Source organism: Otolemur garnettii, unplaced genomic scaffold (genome assembly GCF_000181295.1).
Source record: "Otolemur garnettii isolate 467f Iridium unplaced genomic scaffold, OtoGar3 scaffold00050, whole genome shotgun sequence".
NCBI classification, from domain to species: Eukaryota; Metazoa; Chordata; class Mammalia; order Primates; family Galagidae; genus Otolemur; species Otolemur garnettii.
The window spans coordinates 5466946-5476796 of NW_003852445.1; positions in this window are offsets into that span (position 1 = coordinate 5466946).

Sequence of the window (9851 nt, forward strand, 5' to 3'; positions counted from 1 at the left end):
TGTTTTTATGTGTGTGTATATATGTGTACCCAAGTTGACTGCTTAGAAATAAATTAACACAAATAATGACTTTTCAACAATATGCTAATGCTATGTTGACTTTACACATTAGTCTTCTCTCAAAGAATTCTTAACGCTTTGATATAGACTATTCATTTCCTCCTCACAACTTTCCTGGGAGTTGTGACCTTTAAATGTCAAGCCACACAGGGCTGTCTGCCTGGCTCCAGTGGCGGACGCCTGGAGTGAGACGCTGTGGACAGCATGAAGATATGCAGGACTATCCCTGCCTGAAGGGCTCTGGTTTCTCCCGGCTCCTCTTTGCCTACTCCTCTGGACACAACCTGCCTTCTTAGAAAAAGAGAGGGCTTGGGAGCTTGCCCAGGTGCAGGGTCTATAGCTCGAATCAAGGCACAAATGAAGAGGTCAGTCAGGCAGTGCCCCAAGGCAGTGGTCCCCAACATTTTGGGGACGGGTTTCATGGAAGACAGTTTTTACATGGACCCAAGGTAGGGGCAGATGGTTTGATATGAGTCTGCACGCAATAGATTTATTATGGTCTCTGAGTGGTCAACAGATGCTGATAATCTGTATTTGCAGCCCCTCCCCAGTGCTAGGATCATTGCCTCGACTCCAGCTCAGATCATCAGGCAGTAGATTCTCATAGAGCACACAGTCTACATCCCTCGCATGCACTGCTTACAGAAGGGTGTGCACTCCTATGAGAATCTAACGCCACTGCTGATCTGACAGGTGGTGGAGTCCAAGCAGTGATGCCAGCGAGGGAGAGCGTCTGTAAATATGGATGAAGCTTTGCTTGCTGGCCCTCTGCTCACCTCCTGCTGCGTGACCTTGGTTCCTAACAGGCCACAGACAGCAGCCCTAAGGAACACCTTTGAGGGACAGACCTAGCAAGTTCACTAAAGGAGAAAATTGTACTAAGAGCTGCATGTTTGGTACAGCAGAAGCCATCAGCTCTTCCCTACAGAGGCCGTATGAAGTGGAGAAAATCATGGCTTTGGAATGCAAGAATCAGTGATGGTTTTAACACTTGCTGGGAAAGTTATCTAACTTTTCTGAGCTTAAAAACTGAATCCTTCCCAAATAGTTTCATTTACTTGATTATCAAGAGGATGAATTAAGATAATGACTATAAAAGCATCTAACCCCTGCATGGCACATAGGAGGTACTTTACTAGAAGATAACAAGGAAACAACTCACTGAAAACCCATCAGGACGTGGCCCTGTATTCTTCCCATTTCTCCCGTACTGCCTTTTAACTGTTCTTCAAACATTTATTGAGTCACTATTATGCCAAATATTGGACCCTGGAAATCTTACAGTCTAGTGAAGGAGATGGAGAAGAAAACAGATGCTCTATGGTAAGTTAAGGGCTTTTCATGGAGGTATGTACAGAATGCTGGGGGCACACATAGAAGAATAACCTCACAGGTGTCCACTGGCTGGAAATGACTTAATGGAAAAAGTTATACCTGAGAATTCACCGGGTTGGTTAGAGGATGCAGAATGAATGGTAATGGGTATGTCTGGTAATGGGTATGTGAAGAAAACTTATGGACAGGAAGACAGGATGTATAAAAGCCAAAAGGGGAAAAATCATGGACACTGATATTTATGGCTACTATTTTTGGCGTAAAAGTTAACCTGATTTGATGAAGGATTTAGTGCAACCGTTGTTGCCCTGTGTTTGCTACGACGGTTTAGACACAGTGGTCTTGAAATGTGGAAACATTTGAGCAGTTCATGAGGATAACTAAGATATTTTAAAATAAGAGCTGTGATACCTGTCCCCTGGTTTTCAAACAGTTGTCTGTCCCCTGTCACCAGGGTCCAGGCTTGGTCTGTGTGACCGGTAGAAGACAGAAGATGTGGTGGTATATCCCTTCCAAGTTGCAGTTAAAAGATTCTGTGGCTTCCGAGTTGGGCTGTCTTTCTCTCTCTTGGATCGCTCACTCTGGAGGAAGCCGGCTGCCAAATTTCGAGGACACTCAGGCAGGCTTCGGAGAGGCCCACATGGAGAAGTGAGTCCGCCAAGAACCGTGGGAGTGAGCTGGAAAGCGCATCCTGCAGCCTCAGATGACTGCAGCCTCACGGAGACCCAGAGCCAGAGTCCCTGCTGGGCTGTGATTGAGTTCCTGACCCACGGAAGCTGCCAGGTCAAAAATATTTACTATTTTAAGGATAATTTATTCTTCAGCAATAGATATATGTTTTCAATTCTTTTTTTTCTGCATCAATGTCCTTTGCTATATGATATTACAGTTTTTTCTACTAGAGGTAGAAAATATATCCCTGCCCCACTATGTTGAACTTGGCCATGTAACTGGCTTTGGCCTGTGGAATGCAGGCAAGAATGACAATATGTCTCCTACTCACTATCTGGGCCTCAAGATGTATTGCACGCTTCTGCTCAACTTTCTGGGAGCCTCTTTCCTCCAAGAGGAAGAGCTGGTAGCTTTGACCGTTGTGGCTGACACCCTCTTCAACCTGGCCATGCCCATTACAGAGCACACATTAACAGGACTGCTCCCTCCAGCCAAAAGACTGGGAGCCTGAGAATAAATTATTGTCATTTCAAGCCACTGAGTTTAGGATGATTGTTACATAGCATTAATGTAGCAATAAACAATTGACACATCAGGAGAAAAAGAGACATAGAGATGTGGCCAATGAGATTGGAAGTCCATGTTGGGACTACATTTTGAAGGGCCTTGGATACCAAGTTACTGAGTTTAGATTTTATTCCTTGGGTAACCCATGACAATTCATCATAGGTGGCAGTGCAGAGAATGGACTCAAGAGGGCAAGCCTAGAGACAGACGTCTCAGTGGGAAACTGTGTGAGCCCCCATGTAAGACAGGGGCCTGAATTAGGACAATGGGCAGTGACAGTGAAAGTGGAGGATAGAGTTAACCTTGAGACTGTCTCCTGAAACAACTTTTCCTATTTACCAAAGAAGCGTGTGAGGAAACCAAGTCTCCCACTGTGGACTTAAGCCCACATTAGGCTGGGAGGCCTACAGGTTGGAAGAGTTGGACTAACTGATTAAGTTTCCAGGCAGATCCTATTGCTTCCTCTTCCTGGATCTATGAAAGTGCAAGTTATTCCATAGGATGCTGGGAAAATCTAGTGTTCCAATGCGTGTCAGGGCACATCTGAGCCCAAAGTAGGTGCTCAAGGGTCCATCCTGCTTTTAGGAGAACACTCCCTTCGCATACACGGAGATAATTTCCCTTCTTCTCCTTGACTTTGCTCTAGGCATTTTCTCCAAAGTTAGGGGAGTATGGGTTAGCTGCAGGTTTCCTTGGTAGATGACACCTCTCAGATGAAGTTCATATGTTACCCACAGGAAGCTTGGTCAGAGTAAGGCCAAAGGCTTCCTGAGAAACCTATTCATTTTTTTTACTACTGGATATTAATTAAGATGAGTATTCTAAGCAGAACATATTTAGGAAACTTTCTTTCTCATTCTGAAGCTGCAAGTTTTGCCAGGAAAATTTGCATCCATCTGTATTTTCAACATATTAACATATCAGGTGGGAGGAGTCTTATGTCATTGCCTAAGACTGGGAGATGCTGCAGGCTGATCGTGGTTATCATTCTTACATATTAGTGCAAAGATGTGTGTATGCTAAACTTGATATGCAAGGTTCATAGGGTGAGACTGACTGGTCTATATCTGTCTGGAAGAATTTCAGGGATACATTACTGGCTATCAAAATAGAATCTGGGACATTGTGAATGGATCAGGGATTTCCGAATGTAAGGGACTGAGAGCTATGGGAGAGAATACCCTATCACTTTGGTGTCTTATGATCCAGGCACAAGCCAACTTGTGACACAGTAGAGGGCAATTCATGGGCTTGGTGTCTCAGGTTTGTCATATGGAAAAACTGTTTCCTACAAAAATTTCCTACTGGTCTGTTGAACGAATTAATCAGCATTTGCAAAGAATTTACAAAGACTTTTGTGAACTGGGAGAGCAGCTAAAACGTGCAGTCACAGCAGCCATTTCCTTCAAGTTAGGGAAGTACAGCTTAGCTGCCGGCCTCTTTGGGGAATAGACTTTGACGCGTGGGACTGAAGAGATTAGGAACAGTATTTGTGGTATTTTGTGAAGTGACAGGTCTTACGAGTGGCGGTGAGATTTGAGACGTCTGTCATCCAGAGACTGATATGACTTGCACAGAAGTTTGAGTAAGCAAGATGTTGAGTATAAAGACCCGTTCTGAAACCACAGCCACCTGTTACCTTGAACATCTTTGCCAAGGTGGCTTTGCAGTATCTTCTCTGGAAACAGTGCCGTTACATCAGCAGGGGCTGCCAGAGCCAGTGATGGTTGAGGCCACACCGAGCCACGTGCAGATTAGCGGTAGTGATGAGGAACCAGGATCTGTTAGTGCTGGATGTGGTCCCTCTCAGAGCTACACACAGCATTTCCACTCATAAACTACAGTTGGACATGGACACTTGTTGGGGTTTGGAAATAGCTTTTCTGTTACATTTCTTGTCTAGGTCCAGGGGCTCCCCCAGAGCACCCTGCTCCAGATCTAGAAACTGGAAAGTCCCCTGCAGACTCTCACTTGGAGGATGAGGACTGAGGCCAGAGAGGGGAACAACTGCCCAAGTGACTAACTAGACAGCTAGTTTGTGGTCAGTTTGGAGCTCAGAACCAGGTCTTCTAACACCCAACCTAAAAATCATTTCTACTGTTTTACTACTTTTGTTCTTGACCTTTTGACATTGACCAAGTCCCACTCTGACTCTTAGAATGAAGCCACCATTTCTTCCAACGGAAGCAGCCTAACTTGCTCCCAGCTTTCTTTATCCCTCCCAGGAAGGTCCCTGAGGGTCTCCCTGACTCTAGGCCAAGGGCTCGTCCATGGCCTTAGTGTTCTTTCCTATTGGCCTCATTAGGCTGCTTTCTCCTCCACACTCTTTTCTTTCCCTCAACCTCCCACCAGTACCAGAAATCTTTCACATCTCTACTTTACATGCCCCTCTCAAGGAATATTTGGATGTTACCAGCTACATTTTAGTGTAAGAACCCAAGAGGTAATTAATGGCACAAAGCAGGCATCTGCTGGAGGATGTGGCTGGTTTTAATTTTCTTGTGCTCCTGAAGACCACACCTTGTGGCTGGCTCCTTAGTCTATCTGTATACACAGCTGAGCTTTCATTTAATTTGCCTTAAATGAAAATGGGGTTCATAGCTTTGGGGCATGCACTGATAAAAAGTAAATTGGTAGTATGTTTTGTAGTTATGACCCATTCTGTGAGATGCTACGCAGTGAACTGGAGATAGAGCTAGGTAGCCATTAACATTGTGGGTGAATGGTAGGTAGTCTATTGCAAAATGTAAAGAAAGTCAGGACATAACTTTTAATATCTTATCATCTACCTTACAAATGTCTCCTAGGTAAATGGGGCGTGACAACCTACCTGCAATGTAATTACACCTTACTTTTAAAGATCATTACACCAGAAGAAAACAACTGGACACTTTCTAGTATCATCCTTTGTGATCTTGACCTAGGACAAGAAAATTCCTTTCCTTTATCCACTTAGTCTCACTATCTGTAAATAGGGCTGACAAATGCCACTTATCACACCTAAAAATGAAACCCTTTAAATTTAACCTTCCACTAAATGTTCTTTTAAATTACAAAAACTGCCAGAAAAAAATTGTATGTATAATATAGACTGTGTACAAAATACTATTTTGAAGTATATGTATACTGTGAAATGATTAAATCTAGCTAATTGTCACAAGGTTATCATTTTTATGATGAGAACAATTTATATCCACTCTTTTAGCACTTTTCTTGAACTTTTCTCTCCTATTTAACTGACATTTTGTGTCTTTTGACCTGACCTCAACACTTTACCCTCATCATTCTACTGTGTCTTTTGACCTGACCTTGACCCTTTACCCTCATCATTCTACTGTGTCTTTGGACCTGACCTTGACCCTTTACCCTCATCATTCTACTGTGTCTATGACCTGACCTCAACCCCTTAGACCCATCATTCTACTCTTGACTTCTATGAGACTGACTTTTTAAGTTTCCATGTATGGATGAGATTATATAGCATTTGTCTTTCTGTCCCTGGCTTATTACATTTAACCTAATGTCCTCTAAGTTCATCTATGTTGCTGTAAATGACAGTATTTTCTTATTTTAATGGCTGCATAATATTCCATTTTGTATATATATTTTCTTCATTTGTTCATTGATGGACATGTAGGTCACTTCCATATCTTGGCTACCGTGAATAGGGCTGCCATAAATATGGGAATGCAGAGAGCTCTTCAAAACATTGATTTATTTCCTTTGGATATATGTCCAGTAATGGGATTTCTGAAAATACAATAGTTCTATTTTTAATTTTTTGAGAAACTTTCATTCTGTTTGCCATAATGGCTGTATTAATTTGCATTTCCACTAATAGTGTGCAAGGATTCCCTCTTCTCCACATCCTTGCTAAAATTTGTTATCTTTTGTCTTTTTTGACAATAGCCATTCTATCTCACAGGCGTTAGCCTCACCTAAATATTCTTAAATCAATTATATCAGTTATCAATTGCTACAATGATATTGCATAACAACCACAAAACATCAATGGCGTATCCTGCTGCCTTTGTCAGGGTTTAAGGTACCCACTGGGACTACTGTGAGACAAACTTGAACCAAAATTTCATTCATCATCTGACCTCTATAAGATCCTACCACCTGACAGATTACAGTGGTGATTTGGATATACAGAAATTAGCAGATGTCCAGTAATCACTGAAATGTCTGATTATTTTACTCTCCCCAAAGCACAAATGCCTTGAAATGACAATAGGTCCCTTTAGGGAAAGCTAAGAGGAAGATTTACAATATAATAATTTTTGCTTATATAGTAGGGTCCTTCTTCAAAAAAAAAAACCCAGTTTCTTCATCATTTGAGGTTCTGGGTCCGTGAACTAGCTTGAACCTGGAAAATGGTTGCTACGTAGATTTCTGCTGATATGAACTGTTAAAATCATTCCGTTCATGTGATGTTTATTGTACCTCCTTTTAAGACATACTTTGTATCTTCACCACTTGAGTCTGCTGGAACTTGACCTTAGTTACAGGAGCACTAAAAGATGGAGGGGTTAGGCCTGGAGGAAGATTGATTCCTTGCAAGGCAAATTATCTCCAAGGAGGTGATTATAGGCTCTTCAGATAAAGAGGGGACTTACCTTCTCAGACAGGAGAGAAAGGGCTGTTTGTATTGGCTAAGAAGACTTAAGAGAGTTTAGAAGTTTGAGTAGCCCATCTTCCCTGGACTTTACCTATATGTCCCCATCCTAATAATCAGAGTCCCACTTTTTATTAATTAATGCCCTAGCTGTAATGTAAGAGACTATGAGTCAGGGAAGTCAAATTGTATCATAATTCAGCCACTTATAAGGTCAGACTTTGGGTGTGGTTTTGAAAATCTTTTTTCTTTCTTTTTTTTTTTTGAGACAGAATCTCACTCTGTAGCCCTGGGTAGAGTGCGGTGGCATCATAGTTCACAGTAACCTCAAACTGCTGGAGTTAAGCGATCCTCTTGCTTCAGTCTCTTGAATAGCTGGGACTACAGGCGTGGGCCCACGCTCAGCTAGGATTTTTTTAGTAGAGAGAGGGTCTCATTCTTGCTCAGGCTGGTTTTGAGCTCCTGAGCTCTAAGCAATCCACTCACCTAGACCTCCCAGAGTCTCTAAGGCTTCAGGAGATAAAGGTTTCTATTAGGGAAGTTGTATATTAGGCCTCTTATACAAAGCCTGAGCTGGGAATTTAAAGCCTGGAATCCTTTACTTTCTCCAATTCCTCAGGCACATTTATTTGATAGAAGTAAGCAACCAAACTACTCCCTGTACCAAATTTTATTTTTGTTGGGATTCAATCAGTAGTGATGTCTCTTTCACTATGAGTGATTTTATATCTTTATGTAATAAAAATTTCTTCTAGAAATTTGACTATATGCAATTACAAGAGTAAATAGTTTCTGTATAGTTGTGTGTATATAAATGTATACATACCCTGTATACATTCCATACATACTATATATATATACACACACACACTTACACAAATATATGTAAAATATAGGGGAATGTCAAGAAATGTATACACATTTTAAGAAAGGAAAAAACTATTAAATTTGTAATACTGAAGTCACTTTTGACTTCTGCGATTATAAGAGATGCTCAATATGACTTGTATTCGTTTTTTATTATTGATATATATTTATTATAATTTTAATACAGTTTGTTGTGCATACATATACCTCCCCCCAAAATGCATAGAAGATCTATAGTTTCTGGCAAAAGAGTAAACTAAGATAACCTAAAACTCTACTGCTATAAATTCTGAGAAAAAACAAATAAAATGTGCAAAAATTCCTTTAAATATATAGCTGAGTTTGCAAGAAAAAAAGGGAAATCTTTGGGTCCCAAAAATGAAATAGGAACTGAAAAACAGATCTGTGAGCTTGTGATCTGATACTGTGGCTGCCTTTAGTGTGGGGATTATGGGTTCCTGCAATAGGGGCTTAGGCTTTAAGGACCACACTATGTGAAATAAGGAGTTAGAACCTGCATGATGTGGGAAGCAAATCTGATGCTTCTGCAAAAACCAAGACATTTAGAGGCTGAGGCTACACCCTCAGTAATAAGGCAAAAAAGAAAGCAAAACAAAGGAAACCTCTCTGTTTCTACATGGTTCTTAGTTAAAAAGAAAAATAAAAAAAGGTCTGACCTGAGAAATGAAACTACAGACCTGTGCCTTTCATAGGCTTAATATCCACATTTATATTACCTACATGGTCCAGGAATCCAAAATGCATAATAAATAATATTAAACTTAGTGACAAGTTGATAAACAATGATATAAACAATGACAATAACAGCACTAACAAAATAATGACTATTTGGGGTATGTAGTTTCAAGGTGGAATTAAAATAGAAGAAAATTACTACATGCAGGATAGGAAAGAATTTACTGAATTCAATTTTCTATAACTTGTCAGGAAGTTAGAAATATTGGTTAAATTCAGATTTTGTTGATTAATCACATATAAGAATTTGAAGGGAAATCTCAAAATGGAGAAATAGGAAATACAGCTTTAAAACTAGAAGAAGGCAGAAGGGGAATTAGGAAACACAATAAATCCAATGGAATTTAAGAAATACAGTAGTAAGAAGGGTAAATAGAAAGCATGAAATAAAATTATAGATATAGATTCAAACAAATATATCAGTAATCATGATAAATGTAAATGTGTTAAATTCACCAGTTCAGATACAGAGACTCAGATTCTATTAAGCAAAACCAACCTTATAATCTAGATACATGATAATTTCAAAATACACTAGTAAAGTAGGATGTTATAAGAAGTTGAAAATAAAATGATGGGGGCGGTGCCTGTGGCTAAAAGGAATAGGGCGCCGGCCCCATATGCTGGAGGTGGCAGGTTCAAACCCAGCCCCAGACAAAAACTGAAAAATAAAATAAAATAAAAAATTAAAAAAAAAAAAGAAAAGAAAATAATGGTGAAAGAGATCCCATGAAAACACCAACACACAGAAAGCTGGGGGGACCACACAAATATCAAATAAAACAGGGTTTAAAACAAAAATATTATGGAGGGAGAGGATTATTACATAACAACAAATAAGAATAATTTTTGTGGAAGAAATTATAACCTTAAGCCAACAAGTATCTAGAAACACACTGTCAAAAAATATAAACCCCATATTGAAGAACTCCAAGGAGATGCTGACACATTTGCAACCACAGTGGGAAATTTAACC